General features: G+C 42.8%; 1 protein-coding gene across 6 annotated transcripts in view; it reads right to left on the bottom strand.

The window, feature by feature from the left end:
• The window catches only part of APC (APC regulator of WNT signaling pathway), an 88,015-nt gene extending 70,469 nt beyond the window's left edge, over nt 1–17,546 (bottom strand). For 4 of the 6 annotated variants that reach the window (XM_038169761.2, XM_072031609.1, XM_072031610.1 and 1 more), the window contains exon 1: nt 543–673. The gene's annotated coding sequence lies outside the window, so the exon portion shown is untranslated. Of the gene's footprint in view, nt 1–34; nt 54–542; nt 674–17,310 lie in introns of those variants that run through there. The other 2 variants (XM_038169760.2, XM_038169762.2) reach the window with 2 other exon arrangements.
• Nucleotides 17,547–18,251: the final 705 nt, after the last annotated feature.

The raw sequence follows: 18,251 nt of genomic DNA, 5'->3' as shown, positions 1-18,251 counted from the left end.
AATCACCAACAGCAGCCAACTGCTGAGTCCTCACCTGATGCCCTGAAGTTCAGCATAATCCACACCTTGCTGACAGACGTGAAATGAGACTGGGCTCCAGGTAGCGAGCGTTTCCAGGGGACGTTTCATTTACAGCACACAAACAGGCTTGACGAAGGCAAACCTTTTTTTTCTTTTGCGCATCACGGAATTGGGCTGAGAGGCAGCAGAGCCATGCTCCCAGCTCCTCGGCAGCCCCTCGGAGGGGTGCGCTGGGCGCAGGGCCGTGCTGGCCGCACACACACACACGCACACACACACGCACATACAGACACAGGGCCGGGGCCGGGCGCTACGCGTGGCGCTGCCACCCCGGGGGCGCCCCGCGCCGCGCTGTGCCCGCAGCCCCCCCGCGCCCTGACCCAGTTCCCGGCGGCGCTGCGGCAGCGCAGCCAACAAAGCGGCAAGGCGCCGGCTGCCGCCCGCCACAAAGCCGCTTCCTCTCCCTCCTCCCCCTCCTCCTCCTCCTTCCCCCGTCCCGTCCGGCCCCGCCGCGCACTCACCCCATGGCCGCGGCCCCTCCATCGCCGCCAGCCCCGGCCCGGCCCGGCCCGGCCGCTCCGCCCGCGCCCCCCGCCCGCCGCTGACACGGCCGCGGCGCCGCCGGCACGGCCCGGCCCCGCCGCTGGCCACGCCCCCCGCCCGTCACGTGCCGCCCGGCGCGGCGCCGCAGCCAATGGGAAGCGAGAGCCCGCCCCCCCCCCCCCCGCCGGGCGCCGCGCGGGGAGGGAGGGGGGAGTCCCCGCGCCACGCCGCGCCCCCGCGCAGGGAGCGGCCCTCAGCGCGCATGCGCAGCGGGAGGGGCGGGGAGGGGCGGGGCGGGGCGGGGCCGCGCGGTCCCTCAGCCCTCAGGAGGTGCCACAGGCACAGCACGGCGCGGGGCCGCGGGACCTGCGGGGAGGTGCCTCGACCCCAGCCTCACCAAAACAACAAAATCTCCGCATGAAAGCCATCCCAGCGACACAACGCGTCACCAAAAGCAGCTTCATCAGCTCAAAACGCGATTGTTTCTATTATTATTTATAGCAGATCCGCTGTGCTGTGCGTAGCACAGCATTCTCACACAGACAGGCGGGAATTGTGCCTCACAAAACAGATTAATCTTTTCACAGAATATTTTGTGCAATCCGTGCGCTATTTCCCAACTCACCACATTTACGTAAATCCAGTCTGAGGCCAAATACAGTTTAGCCATAAGTTCAGAAACTAAAAAATGTCAACCACATCTAGTAAGTGAAGCTCAACAGAAGCGCTCAGCACAGTAAGGTCCAGCTGTTTTTAAGAACATAAAGGACATTCTCACACACATTTATTTGCTTCCTGAAAAATCAAGAATACAACAGAAGAAAATGCTAGAGGTTTTCTGGTTTTAGACAGCTTGCCCGTAAATGGGACAGCTCCTTACCCTCTGCAGCAGTGCCCTTTTCCCCACCCAGCGAAAGCTTTCCCAGCAGCTTTTCACCGTTTCATATATTCGAAGTGATTGATATTTCATTATTAGTCATTGTGCATGCACAGTACTAACTATTCCAGAGTCTCTGTGCATGGTGAGTGGGTTGGATAATGAGTTAAATTCTCCCTCTCCCTGTTGCCAGGCACTGTGGTTGGCATTATTCACAGATGTGATATGTAGTGTCACCAACTTAAGAGATCTTATCTTCAGAGCTTCACTGCTAAGACAAGTTTTACTCACTGATTTACATAAAGATGCATCTTTTATAAAGGTGGCATAAACAGATTTTATTAACATAAAACAGTGAAAACATTTCACAACTGTTTAACAATGTAAATTTCATCTTAATACAGGACTCGATTTAGTAGCTGCTATAACCAAAGACTGCCTCCCTTCTTTTAACTTTATTTTAAAAACCACTGGAGCAGAATGTGCTCTCTGCTTGTCACTGCCTTGGAAATTGTGAAGTAAAGTTGCTTTCACCTCTCACTACCACACACAGACTGAGCATTGTTCCCTCTGGGCCTTGGCCTTACCATGTGACTAGGACCAGCAATAGTTCCCATATTCACACACATTTCTAATACTCACAACCTGCTCTCAATTTTCTTTTTTTTTAAAAATTATGTAGTGATAGACTCCTGCTTGGTCCATCAGGACTCTTATAGAAACACTGTGTACTATTTCCCTATACAGATGATATCTAGCTATCAGCAGAAAAAGGTTTCCCAAGGAACAAGAAACATACCAACCACGCTTCTCTTGCAGATACAGAAAAGAAGAGTGAAAAAACCTCTGTTCCTTATGCATTGTCCAGAAGACCTGCACTCAACTCCTTTTCCTACCAAAGGTAGCACAAAACTGCTGACCTTAGGACAGAGAATCAGAAAGCAAGTTGTTCCTGTAAGATTTTCTATTACACTAATGCACTGAAATTCCACTTCTATTTTGCAGAAGGCCATGCTACATGTTCCTGAGCTTGAGAAGATTTTTCCACAAAAAAACATCTTGGGTCCACTTAACGGGGCCATTTAACTACCAGAAAGTCATGTAACATAAGTGGAATGAGAGAAGCAGAGAAATGTATTCTGTTTAGTTATTTCATAAATAAGTCAGATTTACAGTAAGCTATCACCTGCTCTTCACATCCTCTGCTATGTAATGCTCTATTGTTTGCCAGTTCCTCAGTTTTGTCCGGAAGCACTGTACTCTGAGGCATTTCCCACTCATGCTTTCTTCTATCCCACTCAAGCTTTCCAGCTGCATGCAGGTTTCTTGTTGCAGCTTACTGAAATGAAGATTCAAGTAGATCTATACACAAACCAATCTGCAATATTAGTCACGTATATCCTAAAAACAGTACAACAAAAATTCCACTACAATAATGGAAGTGGGTTTGCCCAGCAAATCATTCATGCAGCCAACTTCACCATCCATTTACTCGTTCTTCTATCTCATGTACATAAGGAACCACATCTGACACGGACTACGTGCCACATTAACTACCGTTTCCTCATCCTCTAATTAAGAATGTCACAGAATCCCTGTATTGCATTTCCTCTGCTGCTGCTCTCAGGCATGTTAAGTAGCTTACTGTATCTGTGCTGTAATTACCACTTCTTATTCCAGCCATGCCTTGAGTTTTTCTTCTTCTCCTAACCAGACACATTACTTTTCCAGCCTTCCCTTCAGATATGTTTTTCTCACCTCTTAATACTATAGCAAAGCACAACACTCGTTAGGCCTCATTTCTAATGGACTTTGGAGCACGAGCCTTTATCAGAAATGTTTCTGTTCGAATACCAACAAAGTGAGTTGTCACTTAGTCTGGGCCTCACCCCTACGACATCAGCCAGCAGCGAGTCAGAACACTGCTGTGCGGTACCTCGGATGAAAGGCAATAGAGATGTTCAGTACATACGTACATCTGCCCGTGCCCTCTCAAACTGACTGCAGATGTCTTCATCTTATCCAATACTAATGTTTTGCCCTAATTTTCAAAAATATTTTTTAAATGAAAAAACAATCCTTTACAAAGAGCTCTGCTGGAACAACATAAAAGAAAATAGAGCTAAAGATGCAGAAAAAAAAAAAAAAAACACAACAAATTGATGGTGCTCAGTCCATTACGAGGGTAAACCTTCACAAAAATTTTGAAAGCTTTTTTTTTCCTTCCAGATTCAAGCTAGAAAACTAACATGTTCAGAATGTGAGCTCAGATTAACCAGATAAAATAAAGTTGACTTTCAAGTTTACTTTATTCTACCTCCCTGCTTCATGCAGGCACCCACCCACTCATTCTAGACCTCCACCAAGATAAAGGTTTATTCCTCATTTTTTGGAAACATGTAACTGCATCTTTAATTCAGTTTCAGTCATCTGTTCACTGTACCAGAGGCTGAACATCTTCCACAGAAGAGCCCACGCCTAGTGTACCTCTGAGCTTTTCTGGCAAAGAGGTTTCACAGTAAAAAGCCCTTTGTAGAAGATTTTGTTCATTTCTCCTCTCTTCCAATCTGGGCTCTAGAGTAGAAAAAGATCAAATATCTACAGGAAGATCAATAACTTTATATTTTCCAGTCTTTCCCAGGGAGTGGCAGGCTCTGGATCTGTCCAGTCTTCACTAGAATAATCTCTTGTAAGGGAAGCATTTCATCTTAGCATTTTTTGTCCTTAGCTGCAGCACAGCTGATAGCTGGTTTATGCTTTTGCTCTGTGCTGCACAGCCACCAGCTGCTCAGAGACTGATTCCAAGCAAGACCCAGCAGAAGAAACATACCTAGAACATCTACAGTGGCCTGAATTGCATGACAAAGCAACGTTTTACTTATTTTTGATATTTAGCATCAGCCGCAAATTAGTTTTCAAATGTGTACGTAACAAATGGATGAGTGCATATGCAAACAGATGATCAGATTCAGTTCCTTGGTATATTGAGGTTGACAAGAGGTCAGTGCTAAAAGACATAACGCTACGTGATTATGTGAGCTCTATAGGGAACCTGCGAGCATCCCAGAACTTCACACCACTCTGACAAATGGAAGCTCTATCACTGTTTGAATATTTACCTCTTTCTTCACAATCTTCTTTTCAGCCTTCCCTTTGTTTGGTTTGAACCAGATGTTCTTAATGCAAGAGTTGATTCCTTGTAAGCATTCTGACATTTTAGTAGTAATAAATCAGTTAAAAATCTATTAAGCTGAAAGCCATCAACATGTGCGATGCCCAGGATATTGAAAAAGAGAAAAGGTCAATTTATGTGGAACCTTGTAAGCAAAGACCTTTATGAAGAGGTATGTTAACTATCACTGTTCTCCATGTCTGTCAAGAGAAAAGAGTTCCAGCTATCACCTCTTACTAAGGCCAACTATAGGAAATTCTTTAATACCCACTGCATTAAGAGAATGCTGTGACAAGGTCTAGAAACAACACAAAGATCTTGCTCGGTCATAGCTGTTAGTTCTCTCGATTATAGCCTTCTAAACCCTTAAATTAGAGCCTGAAACTCAGATGCTCTTAGAAGATGACAACCATGTAAAAATCAATCTAAAACCTGTCCTTTACATAATAACTTGTTCACAAGAAATCTAAGGATACATATTTTCCTTTAAAAGATCAAAAATGCACATTTCCGTACATAAAGTACCAAAGAGCTCAAAAAAGGAACACAAAATGGCTCAGTTTGCTAAGTAAGATTTATGCTGTATGGTTAAATGGGTGCAAGTTAATTGATTTAGCAAAAAGTAGGTTGTTTTTTATCACTATACATTGAAAATATTTCTAAGTTTGTCACAAATGTAAAGAGATCCAGCAGCTGGAAATCAGACAAACTGGAACTGAATTTCCTAATGTCTGTCTGGTTAATCAAATCACAAAGCTCAGCAGGAGCTGAGCCCACAAGGTGAGACTAGGTATTTAAGAAATACCATTTTTAAATATTCTGCAGCTTCTGTATAGGGGGGTTGCACCAGACAGCACAGGGATCCATTCTGGGCTTAAATGCATGGAAGTTCACAATTTATTTGATCCTTCAAGAATGTAATTCCTTGCAACGTCCACACCCTCAATGTGTTGCAGCAATTACAATGAATTCTTACCCTTCAAAGATTTAGATTGTTAAAGTCAGGAAAGAAAGCCCTCTTTTTCCTCAGGACCAATGCAGACCATGCTTCACCATTAGCTGACTTCTGTTAATGTGGAGGCTCTGCAGGAGGCAGCACTCCTGCAGAAGGGTCTGGTGCTTCCAGGTAGCACAAAGCATCATGAGACTCTGGGCCAGCACACAGTTCTCCTGCTCATGGACATACTGATCATCAAGTGCAATGATTCACATCACATTTTTGGGTTAGCTTTTGTTTTGGAAGTGTTCTTGCTCTCTTCAGCTTATTTACTCCATAAAAATGCTTCCTTGGATCATCTGGGTTTCACTCCCTTTGGGAATTGTCTGCAAAAGAAACCTTCAAGTGTATTGGTGGCATACTAAACATTTTTTTTTTATTCTCTTGGCACACAGTTCAGTGTTTTTTTGTTTTTGTTTTAAAGTTAAAATCCACAGACACTTCAAAATACGGGGCTTTATGGTGTTGATGTGTATGGAAGGGGATGCTAGGAGTTGTTCTCTTTTTCCTTCAGAATTCTTCGTTACTTCTGTAGCAGTAGTGAGGTTGAAAAACAGACTTCTCACTTCTGTTTTTGGTTTTTTTTTTTTTGGGGGGGGGGGGGGGGGGGCAGGGACGTTTTTGTAAAATTTGAGGAGTCTGTAATATTTTAGACATCTTCTCCTGATAAAAAAGGGTCAGCTTGCTGAACAGTCAGTAAGGAACAAAAATTCAAGTTGGGACGGGCGACTCAGTCTGCCCAAGGTCTGTCAATTCAGACATTGACTAATCTGCCCAGTATCCAGCGTGGTTATTTTCTTAAATTAATCTACCTGTTCACTTGACAAAAATGCAAAACAAGTATTTGTTACATCACAAGGCAAGCTGCTTCCAGCAGCAAGATTTATACATGCAGCAATAGTGCTCAGTGACCTGCACTGTTAGGACTTGGGCAAAGCTAGCTTTTCTTTGGCCCATTCTTCGTCTTGGAAACCAACATGCAACTTCAAAGTAACAGAGACAGCATTCGAGACAGTCACTACTAAACATTTACCACTAACAAAGTTGCTTCAGAAAAGTACTGGGAGAAAGCAACTGAAGAAGAAAAGGGCTGACAACCATGTCCAGGACAAAGCGCCAGTGGAATAATACAGCAGAAAATGCCCTTTTAAGCCTGTCCTTTAAACTCGGAGTGTTTTTAAATTCCTTGATCTAGATTGAGTGCACATTTGAATGCCAGCTTCCCTTCTCCAGCTTGGAGCCAAGGCCACCAGCTACTCAACTGAAAAACCTAAGATGCATGTGTTAAATATTAGAATCCCATGATACCACTGGGCATGTAAGGTGTATAATATTGCAACTCTCTCAAAAGCCTCGGGCTATAGGAAAACCATCCTTCTGACTAGAGCTACATTTTCTATTTCATATTCCAAGTCCCCGGAGACATGGGAAGGGAAAATTTTAAACCATCACAACCATGTTTAGAAGAGCTTTCTGTATTGGTAACTGTACTGAAGAACACTTTCCTTTTTTTTTTCCCCCTACCCTACCATATACCCCCAATACTTCAACTTTCACTGAGGAAAGGAAGTATTTTCAAAGATCCCTGAGGCATGTCAGCTAGAACACCAAACACAAGTAGCTGAGATTCAGAGAAAAAAAAAACAAACATTCGACATTCAGAACTTTCTCCTCAGGATAGATTTGTTTTTTGTTGATCCATTACTCTTTAATGGCTGTTCTAAATATTTGATCTAAGACTGAATCCCTTACTAGAAATAATTTATATTGCTTTAATGTTAAAAGTCGAATCAATTAAGTTTAAATTCACCTGGTACTGAGTAATCCTAATCAAACTCTGGCAAACAGGAGACACTGTTTCTACACACAAATTCCAAATAAAGTAGTTATGCAGGCAAACTTAGTGCCTCCCAATCAAGTTAAATTCAGACCCCATGTATTTTAAGCATTTGCCACAATGTAGGGAATTCCCACAGTGTGGGGTTAATTTCACGAGTTAATTATCACAGGTGGTAAAGCAAAGAAGTCTTCACAGTAGATGTTATTTGTTCTGACACGGATGAAACAGTAGGAGAGATCCCATGTCATTGGCAAAATCCCTTCTGTCACATGAACACAAAACCAAAGCCCTTCTCCAGTAACTCAACTGGCAGAAATCGAAATGTCCTCATCTAAGACTACGCATGAAATGCTCCTCAGTTTTACTTCCTACTTTTTCCACTTTCCTGAGCTTTTTGCCTTATGTTGTGAGCAAACACATCATATAACAAGAGCTCAATGCAGCATTTGTTCTGTGGTACTCACGCATCTCATGAGCAAACAGGTATGTGATTAGAGTCACCTGGCTGAACGACCTGACCCGAACTGTTGCCGTGCCCGGGCACGCACCCTCTACCTGGAAGGTTACACCCAGGCTTCCATCACGCAGCACAGCATGATCAGATCCATCAGGTCCAAGCACTTTGATGAAAGGCTGTGCCGTACGGCTTCACTAAAAGGCAACTGAGCTACCAGCACATCGGCCTTGTAGTCTACACCTGGCGGATGCTCTCCTGATGTTTTTATTTACCATTTCTTGCCTTTCATCTCTCAAAGAGTAAATGTTAGCAAATGCTAGTAGTGAGCTTCATGAAAACCTTATTTCCCAGATTACATGCACAGTAACATTCCACATCAAAGGCTGGGAGCAGCATTGTTGCTTCAGAAAGGAGTCCTGTCTTTATGGATGTGATGTCTGCCCATCACAGAGCAACTCTGATGTTTAAAGGGCTTCTAGAGATTCCTGCAAGATAATTACATAATAACTTGAGAAACGGAGTGCAGCAGCAAGAATGACAGAAAGCACCATCCATCCATGTTTAAACTTATTACACAACTGGTAAAGAATGCGAGTTGAATGAACTAAAATAATTCTCCTTCAAAAAGTAGATTTGTAGGCAAACTGCCTAGGCGGACAATTCCTTGCCTTTGCAAAGATCTCCAACACTTGCAAGTCAGAAAGTTTTCAAGGAACAGAATCCTCACCAAGCAAAGAACAAACTTGTATGTTCCTATGCTATCTACACTCGGAGCAGTTGACTTTAAGGTAAGAATTAATACATTGGCAGAAAGCAAATGCAAACCAGCACATTGAAGGCAGATGCTCTTAAATTATTACCTACAGAAGTTAGATACAGCATTCTAAAATATCCCAATATCTTAAAAGTAATCGTTATAGCAAATTACAACCAGTCTTTGTTGTTACAGCTGTTTCTTGTCTTCCTTGCTGCATGCACACTAGACTGTCACACGGACTCTTCACTACCTTTGTATCATTGAAGGCACAATTTCACTTGTGAAGAAGAGATCTGGACATCCTGCTTACAAGTAAAATTGAGAGAGACTTGGAACAGTATAAAGACGGTCATGTACAGAAAACTACTTTTTCATGCAAATAAAGCAATACACAAATCCACTGGTTTTAGAGAAAGACAAGGTCTCTTTTTCCATTCAATTCACTCTTTTCAGCTTCTAGCACTTGAAACATTTTTTGGAAAAAGCTTTATGAATCAAGTCTAGTTCTCAAGGTCTTAACAAAGACATTTAGACATTTAATTAGCAAGCCATCACTTAGACTGGCATCTAAACCTTTTGTCAGAGACCTAATTCCATGCCAGTTCAAACATCCTATTAGTCTTATATTAACTAACAAGAACTCTCATAATATTCTGGCTACCGGATTGCACTTGCATACATTAACACAACAGTGGACTGAGTCTAACTGAAAGCAAGGACACAGATTTACAGTGTACATGTTAAACTTTGAAGGATACTTTAAGCAAGACAGAAATATATTAACTGCATTCACGTAAGAGCTAGTACTCAGGCATATTCTGCGTTCCCTGGTGGCCTGGATACAATTATAATCAGAATAACATTCAAGTGAGGAAAAAAAAACAACACGTAATGAATTAGAATTGTTTCACTGATTTCAAGCTGAATCCAGATCTCCAAAGTTTCTGGAGCTCATTCTGAACATTTAGAGTCTTAAACATGTGAATTCAGTACCTTTACCTATTTTGGCACTTCTACCCTCAGTCATGTTCAGTATATGGAACATGAAGTCATGAACATACATAACAATAAGCAAACTATATTCAGAATCAAAGGAGAAAAATGTCACAGTGGCCAATAACATAAGCTTGTTTTTTTAAGTTAAACCTGTGGTTTTCCTCGCAAATAACAATAGCAAAATCCAAAATGTAGACAGATGTTAGGGTGAAGGGCAGGAACCATGTTTTTCTCTTGCACTCATGAAAACAGTAATTTCATGTAAGTTTGAGTTACCACTTTAATACATTGGGCTAGAATTAGAGTCTTAGACAATGAAAGGCTTGTAGTTGAATGATTTGGATACTAGGAAACAAAATCCCAACAGTAATTCTGCTGAAATAGGGGGAATGATGAAGGCTGCTAACAAGAGTTTGTTTGTTTCTTTTAAATCTATATGGGAACTGGAAGTATTCAGAGTTGTGCTTGACTTCAGTGTTGATTTAAAAGTGTGTAAACAAACTTTGTTATATTGTGTAATGAAAAAAAAAATCAGCTTAGCTTTGCATTAAAAAGCAACAACGTGGGAGGAACACAGCCAAGAAGTAGATTCTGCTAGCCTCGGACTGTCGTGAGTCTCAGCACTGCCTACTGACACTGTCTTTTCAGCAATGGCAGGTGGCAGTTGTACTGTCAAGGTTACTGGCACAAAGAGCTTTTACTCCAGAACTGCTGACAAGGAGGCTACTGATGCCAATTTTAAATAAACAATTTCTAACATCATCAGCACTCTTTTTCCTGTTGTTATTGGTGGTCTAGATTCCCATATACAGCACTTGCTGACAGCCAACCATTTAACTCATTCCCCATCCAAGCCTCTAATGACTAATATAGCCTAATCAAGAAGACTTCACACAAGCCCTTCGTTTGGGAATTCTGTGGGAAACAGCTTAGAAAGAGATCTTGAATATAGATCTTTCTAAGCAGAAAATAAGAAGCTGCAAACAAACTCAGTGAGACAAGGCAGGCATTTAACTCCAGAAATCCTGGAGTTATTCAAGGCATGCACAGTGTTTCCTTTGTGGAGTGTCTAATTCAGATACCTAAACCTGTCCCATCCGTCCCCCTCCCCCCTGAAGTAAAAAACAAAGCTAAATTCTAAAAATAAAAAAGAACATCAGAAAGTTCTGGTTCAAAACTACTACAATACAAGAAGATCACACCTACTTCACCATTTATGATTTATATGCTTCGCACATCATAAGTGGGAATTTTCTGCTTGAACTTCTGAACACGAGGTAGAGAGAACTCCTTCCTGAGGCAAGCGTTAAGCTGGAAGAGGACTACAGCAGAACTGATAGAATATGAACTTCTTTCAGAATGGATGTTGATTTCTCTTTCTTATGAAAATGAAGTACCTTCCTATGTAGTTGAAGCTTTCACTGAACAGCAAAAAGATAGAATCACCAGCATTTTCAAAAAAATAGATTGCAACATAGTACTACAAAGTCTACTGTAGATGATCTGGCATCTGGTGTGAAGATTTTTTTTAACTATGCAGGCAAGGATATTTTGAAGGTCATCCACTTCCTTAGGCCTCTGCAAAGCATTAAGTAGCCTTCTGACAATGCTTCAGAGCTTTGTAAGCCAGAATCCAGCATTTAGTTGCACAAAAACTTCACAAATGAAAGCCTGCTAAACTGCTGGTCTTCAGAACAAGATTCTACAATTCTACAATTTAACTAAGCTGCATTTATTTAATCTTTACTGAATGGTAAACACCAATATAAGTGCCAGAAGACTTCGCAACTAGAAAAAGTGTTTTCAACTATGTTTTCCAAATGCATCTGATATTAGCATGGTCTTTTGAAAACAACTGAAAAAAAAAAAAGAAAAATATATTTAATCTGATTAGCATAAACCAAGATAAATAGACACAAAGATGTCAGCAACTTGAGGCAAAGTGGAAGTTCTCTGCAAGTCTCACATCTGTACTTAAATCTATAATGCCAACACTACCATCACAAAGAACAGCTGAGGAGCTCAGCATTTTCATTCAGATACTATAGACACATAGAGCAACTTAGCAAGTATCTGAACTTGTTTGATCAAACTATTTTGCTCCACCTTCAAAAGCTAAGTCATGTTCCCCAGTCCAATGAGCCTTACGCTATCCCAAAGTACATGCACAAAGTAATGGAGGCAACTCTTGGCAGAAGGTCCAAGTAACTCCTCTGGAGGTTAAACAAAGCTATTCTGCTTTCTAACAACCTCTTCACAGATGGCTCAAGCCAATGAGGAACGAATTGCATTATTATATGAAAGAAATTGGGCATTTTTGACTCCAGAATTTTTTTTAATACAGAAACACATTTAATGTTTAAATTATTGATAAGTGAATTTTTCCACGCTCCCATTACCATTCAAATGAAAACAGAAGCGGTCATTGCATCGCACTATTACTAGCCTTGATCATTAAAGTATCTGTTAGGATAACGAGTAACACGACTGGTTCTTACACAACTGAATTCCAATGCCACTAAGCAGGTACCAACACGGTCAATTTATTACCCAAGACGTGCCTCACACACCCTCAAACGTACGTGAATGTTAGCTGTACACGAGGACTTCCAATGAAAAGGGGTTATCCTATTCCCTAACACAAAGCCCAAGCACTGTGAAAACAGCCATTTCATTCTGTAGTCCTCTTACAGGGAGCAGCAGCATCTGCTGTTAAACTGTGCCATTTGGTCTGCGGAGACTAAGCCAAACACAAGCCCTGAAACACAGGTACAGCTGTACACCCAGCTCGGTTTTTCAGTGTGACTTTGCTGACACACTCCTCGGATCCTCTTAGTTACAACATAACTGCTTTTACCAGCAACAGCTCTTGTTATATTTTCCTCCACACACATGCACAACTGGCATAAGTAACATTACTCACATCAAACTGCACAAGCTTGGCAAATCCCTTCTGAGGACAGAGATCAGCTGCAAGATAAGACACTAAGCAAGAACTTCACACCCACAGTGCCGTAACAGCTACCTACAGCGCGCAGGACAACCGTCATTACAGTCGCTGAATTACAGAGAAGAGCACTCCATCAGCTATTCTAATAGAGAAGGCCACAGGTTTATTACAAAGACTGCTTGTGGAAAACGGTTAGTTGTAAAAACCCCAAATGAGAAACACTTCACAACAACAGAAGTCTCTGCTGGCTACGCGCTGTATGTATTTCCTTGTTTTCATTAATACCCCTCTACTTCTAGGAAATAATTACAACATAAAACCACGCTGCCTAAGTCTCCTTGGATTGGGCAGCCTCCTGGTAATAATTCCAAAGCAGTAACATTTTTTGTCCTATCATACCGAAGATTGCCCATTTACTGCAGGGATAATACCTCTTCCTATACTCTGAAGATTACTCTATTTATCCAAGGATAATAAAGGCACCAACCTGGATTCAGATCTCTTTGCTGTATTTACCCAGGTATAAAGTCAGTGACCACAGGTTCACGATACTTTTGTCAAACAAAATGTAAATCAAAGACAAACCTGACGGGTAACTTCCACTAAAGCTATATGGACACATTTTATAATAGAGTACATTTGATTTTCACCACCACGTTTGAGCCTCATTTCTTGTTCACTTACCCAGACAGTCCACATCATATTTTTATTTATACTGTAATTTCCTTTTCCACATTCCCTGGTATCATTTAGGAAAAATACTCCTCTGCAACATGGAATCACATGTCTTGAGGCAAACAAAACATGGAGAAGGAATCCATTTCAGTGTATGCAGTGACAGCTGTAAGTCCCATCCTGACATGCTTTCTGTCTAATAAAATGATTTAAATGCCTGAGAAGTCATTCCACTACTGAAACAGGAAGTTTGCAATTCAAATGCAAACTCCAGCAGAACCTGTAACAAAACAAGCCAGAGGGGCTGAAGGGCAACGATTCTCATTGATCAACTGAATTTCAGTTTATAACATATCAAAAAAGTTGAATATCTTATTCCAAGAAATAGTTGCAAAGCGTGAACAAGTCATAAAACAATGTATGACTCATTTAGGTTAAAGTGAGAGATACAATGAGTGAGAGAAGGCATTTGTAGATAAAGTAACTGAATTTCTGTGTTACGTATGGGAACCTGGAATTTTTAGACGTACTCATATACCTTAAATAATAACGTTATATACGTGTGTGTAAGAAGAGCATTGCATACCTCTGAACTGATTTTTAGCTGAAGCCCTTTAAGAGGAAGAACAGCAGCAATACAGGATCTCCATAGCAAGGGTTTTAGAGAAGAGAAAATGCTCATGTGATCCTGAGAACCTTTTTCCATTAATAAAGGGAGAGCCAACTCACACAATTTATGCTTTCATGATTTCTTTGCACTCTTGTCAGACAACAATGAGAAGTCCTAGTTTCCTTCCAGTTCTCCCCACATGCCAGTTACCACAGAAAGGCCAATCTGTTAACAGCCAAATTCAGTTTTGGGATACTCAGCACCTCGCAGAATCTATTTAAAGCAATCAACGCTGACAGCATTAACTGTGACAACTTCTGTAAGAAAAAGCTTTCTACTGATATCCAATTTCCAGAAAAACTGTGCAACTTTCACACAAACAATCTCATGAACTAAGCCTTGAGTGATGCTTTGCGTCAAGAGTAAAAAGTTCCTACCTTAAAAAAAATAAATCACGGTATCAAGAAAGATGTTAGTGCACTATTTCACACACGCCTAAGTTCTTTTTATTCTGAGTTATGAGGTCTACCCAAGCAAGGTGTTTTCTTTGAAAGATTAACATTGTATTTATTTGTGATTTAAAGGCACACCCGAGGAATAACCCTACGCCTCAAAATGCTATCCATGCTCAAATTTTAATTATTTAGTTTGCCATTTCCATAAAGAAGTCAACCTATGCTAGCACAATTGTATTAATTCAAAAAACATCTTGTTTATTGAATTTTACTTCTCACTATCTGAAACTCCACAATGTAAAGGCAAAACAGACCCCCTCCAGTCTCAAAGTGTTCACATTTGCACTAGTGATAACTGATACTAAAGCAGTAACAAAGACACAAAGGAACATGCCCACGGAACCCTATTCATTTACGGCAGTGAATTCGGATTGCCCTTCCCATAAGCTTCTTGGGAAAAACAGCACCCCCACTGAATATAGACCTCTGTTGTCTTCAGCGAGTTCTTCAGCTATACCTAGTAGTAAAAATGCAACCTTCCACCGAGTGATTATCACCCAACAAGAAATATTTAAGAAGAGTACAATATAAGTTACTTATGAAATCAACATCACAAGTTCTTTTAACGCTTTCTGAGCAAACTCATAACTGTAGTTGTAATTCATGCTAATTAGGATCAAAACCCCAACAGTATTAAATATCAGATCATTAGAAGGTGGGTATGGGAATCATGGGGTCAAAGCTTAGAGTATAAAGCCTTTACTTTGCTAAGAGTGGAAATAAGTGGATGATTAAAATAATACACATTTGAACAGCAAATTACTAGAAGATCCATTAAAAAAATCATTTACCACTACAGGAGTACATTTCCCAGCACAGTCCTTGCAAACTCACTCAGTCACACTGCATTTTTAAACTTAAACCTGAGACTTCATTGAGAGCTAAACTCATAAAGTAATCCTATGATACTTTTTTTCTTTTAACATTAGTACTATTGGCAGTCTAATAAAAACATGAAAGATTAATAATGTATGTTTTGCTCACCAAGTCGTTTAGCTACCTAACTTCAGTCAACTTACCCACTGCTCATTCAGTCACTATCATACAAGTTACTAAAATGATATTGTGAAAACACTGTAATTTGATACAGAGAAAGGATACGCTGCTTTCTACTGTCCAAGTTCACAATGCAGTGGAGAATGTTTCACAACTTGCAACCATACAAAATTTCAAAAAGCAAATGTAACACCTATGTGAATAATTCTATTTATTGTTACTGAACTACTTGAAACAAGAAAAGTTAACTGCTACAGCACAGTCCAAACTAGTTTGCTTTACTTAAAGTAAGAATTTGCAGAGTCCAGGCAAAATAAAGTTTGTTAAATCAAAAGTCTCCTCTTGGTCACTGTAGGATTAAGTTTTATTATTATTCTGTTTAGTTTTCAATGTGGTAATAGGACATAACTCCCTTACCAACAAAGGCATCTAGATGTAAGAAAGTTCTACAAATCTCTAAGTCTCCATCGAGAGTAAATCTATACACACACAAATGCATACATATTTTTGAAAGCATTCACACTGCACTGTAAATGCAAAATAACATGGCCAATAATTATTGATTTCACTTCAATACTGATCTAAATGAAGAACCTGAAACTTTGTGCACCCAGTAGCACAGCACATTGCTGATGGCATAACTGTTTGGTACTCCTAAGAAACTGGAACTGTGATGTTGGTTTACCTGACAAACATTTTGTCTAACAGATGCCTGGGTATCTGAACTTCATGTACTTGACCATGCATTTCATTGCACGTCCTAATACATATTCATATGCTCAATAGTGTTTGGTATTGTTACATTCGGAAGTAAGAAAAAAACATCAAGTACATCACCATTTGGATTACCACAGTTTTGGGTTGTTTCTTTCATTATACCATTTAGTATGGAAACCTTTTACCAAGTTATCCAGTTACGTTCGTTTAGGAACCTGATGCTTCAGTGGAGAGCAAGTACTTGCGACTGCAAGGTCTTTTTGCAGGGCAGAGCTCTCCTATAAATAGTCCTCAGCATAACCAGAGGAAAAGAAACACACTGAGGAAGTTGAAGCTGAAGCATAACAATGATCTCATGGCACTCACTTTAGCACGGAAGGCACGTTAGCCTTCTTACAGGCTGGATGAAACCATTTAGCACACATTGTTTTTCAAACACAGTTTAAAAGACTACAGCACCTGAAGCGGAAAAAAAGCTGTTTTCCCTTTCAACTAGTGACCAAATCTTACTCGACTTTTGCAATATTCTTAAGAAAACTTCAGTCACATCAATTTGGTTTCAACCTCCTGAAGGAAAGCTCTCAAAACTCTGCTTCTTCCCTAGTGCGTAGGAAAACGACCTCTTGTTCATTTTGTAATTGGTAGAAGTTATGTGAAATTAGCTTATGGAGATTTTTAGTTTTTTTTTGGAAAGTTTCTACGACAACTTTACCAACATGCTCATCTTCCCAGCTCCACAGGACACCACCACAGCGCTCGGGGTTACCACAGGGGGTGGGGCAGCAGCCGGCACGCCAGCCACACCGCTCGGCACAGCTGCCCCTTCACCTCTCCACTCCTCCTTGGCGACACGGGGAGGCTGACATCCACGCCATCCTCAAGTCCGTTCAGGGACGGATCCCCTCGCAGCTCCGAGGGGCAGCCCAGGCTGGCCGGACCCCAGCAGGGCGATGCTCCGCCGGGCACACCTGTGCACACCCGCCCCTCGCCCAACTCCTCGCGCTGACGGGAGGCACAGGAGCAGCAGCAGCCCTCACCGACGACCTGTTTCGAGCTCCACCGACGCTCTCCGAGCCTCGCAGGCTGCCGCCGGGCTCCTGAACACCCTTGGCCGAGGCTGAGGCAGCCCCACCGGGCTCCCCCCCCCCCCCCCGCCGGACAGTGCCCGCCCGCCCCGGGTCACTCACCTGCGCCCGCCTCGCTCTCCCCGCCCGCCCGCAGCTCCGCCGCCGACCGCTCCACCGCTGCCGGGGACCCCGCAGGGGGCTGAGAGGGAGGAGGGGAGCGGCGGCGGCCGCGCATACGGGACGCGCGGCCGGGCGGCCGCTGCCCTGCTCGGCGGCGGGGGGCTGCCGGCCGCCCGCCTCACTCGGCTCCCCGCGCGGACCTCCCCGCCGCCATCTTGTCTGGGGGGAGAAGGCAGCGCGCAGCCGCCGAGGAGGAGGCGGTGGCGGCCGCGCGCATGCGCCGAGGCTGTGGCGGTGGCGGTGGTGGCGGCGGTGGCGGCGGTGGCGGTGGGAGGGGGTGTCCCCTGCCGCGGGGGGCGGCTGTTAACGGGCGGTCGGTGTGGCGGCGGTGCCCGCTGGTCGAATCGTTAAGGTTGGAAGAGATTTGCAAGGTCGTCTGCTCCAACCACCCGCCTGCCACCAGTGTCACCCCCTACGCCGTGTCCCCAAGCACCATGTCCAGCCTCTCCTTGAGCACCCCCAGGGACGGTGACTCCGCCACCTCCCTGTGCAGCCCGTCCCAGTGCCTGACTGCTCTTCCTCACAGGAAATGTCTCCTACTTGCTTTAACTGTTGCAGAGCAGTGCTCACGCTGAATAAAGGACTGTTCAGCTTCTCACGCTGCCCTGCCAGCGAGAAGGCTGGGGCTGCAGCAGGAGCTGGGAGGGCGCAGAAGCAGGACAGGTGACCCCAACTGGCCAAAGGGTATTCCGTACCTTGTGCTGTGGGGTGTCCTGGTTTTGGCTAGGATAGAGGTAATTTTCCTCCTAGAAGCTGGTAGGGTGCTGTGCTTTGGATTTAGGATGAGAATGATGTTGGTAACACACGGATGTCTGAATTGTTGCAGAGCTGTGCTTACACTAAGCCAAGTGAAGAATTTCTTCCTCACATCACATCTTATC

Source organism: Anas platyrhynchos, chromosome Z (assembly GCF_047663525.1).
Source record: "Anas platyrhynchos isolate ZD024472 breed Pekin duck chromosome Z, IASCAAS_PekinDuck_T2T, whole genome shotgun sequence".
NCBI classification, from domain to species: domain Eukaryota; kingdom Metazoa; phylum Chordata; class Aves; order Anseriformes; family Anatidae; genus Anas; species Anas platyrhynchos.
The sequence above is the reverse complement of the archived record's forward strand: the minus strand, read 5'-3'. Positions and strand labels throughout refer to the sequence as shown.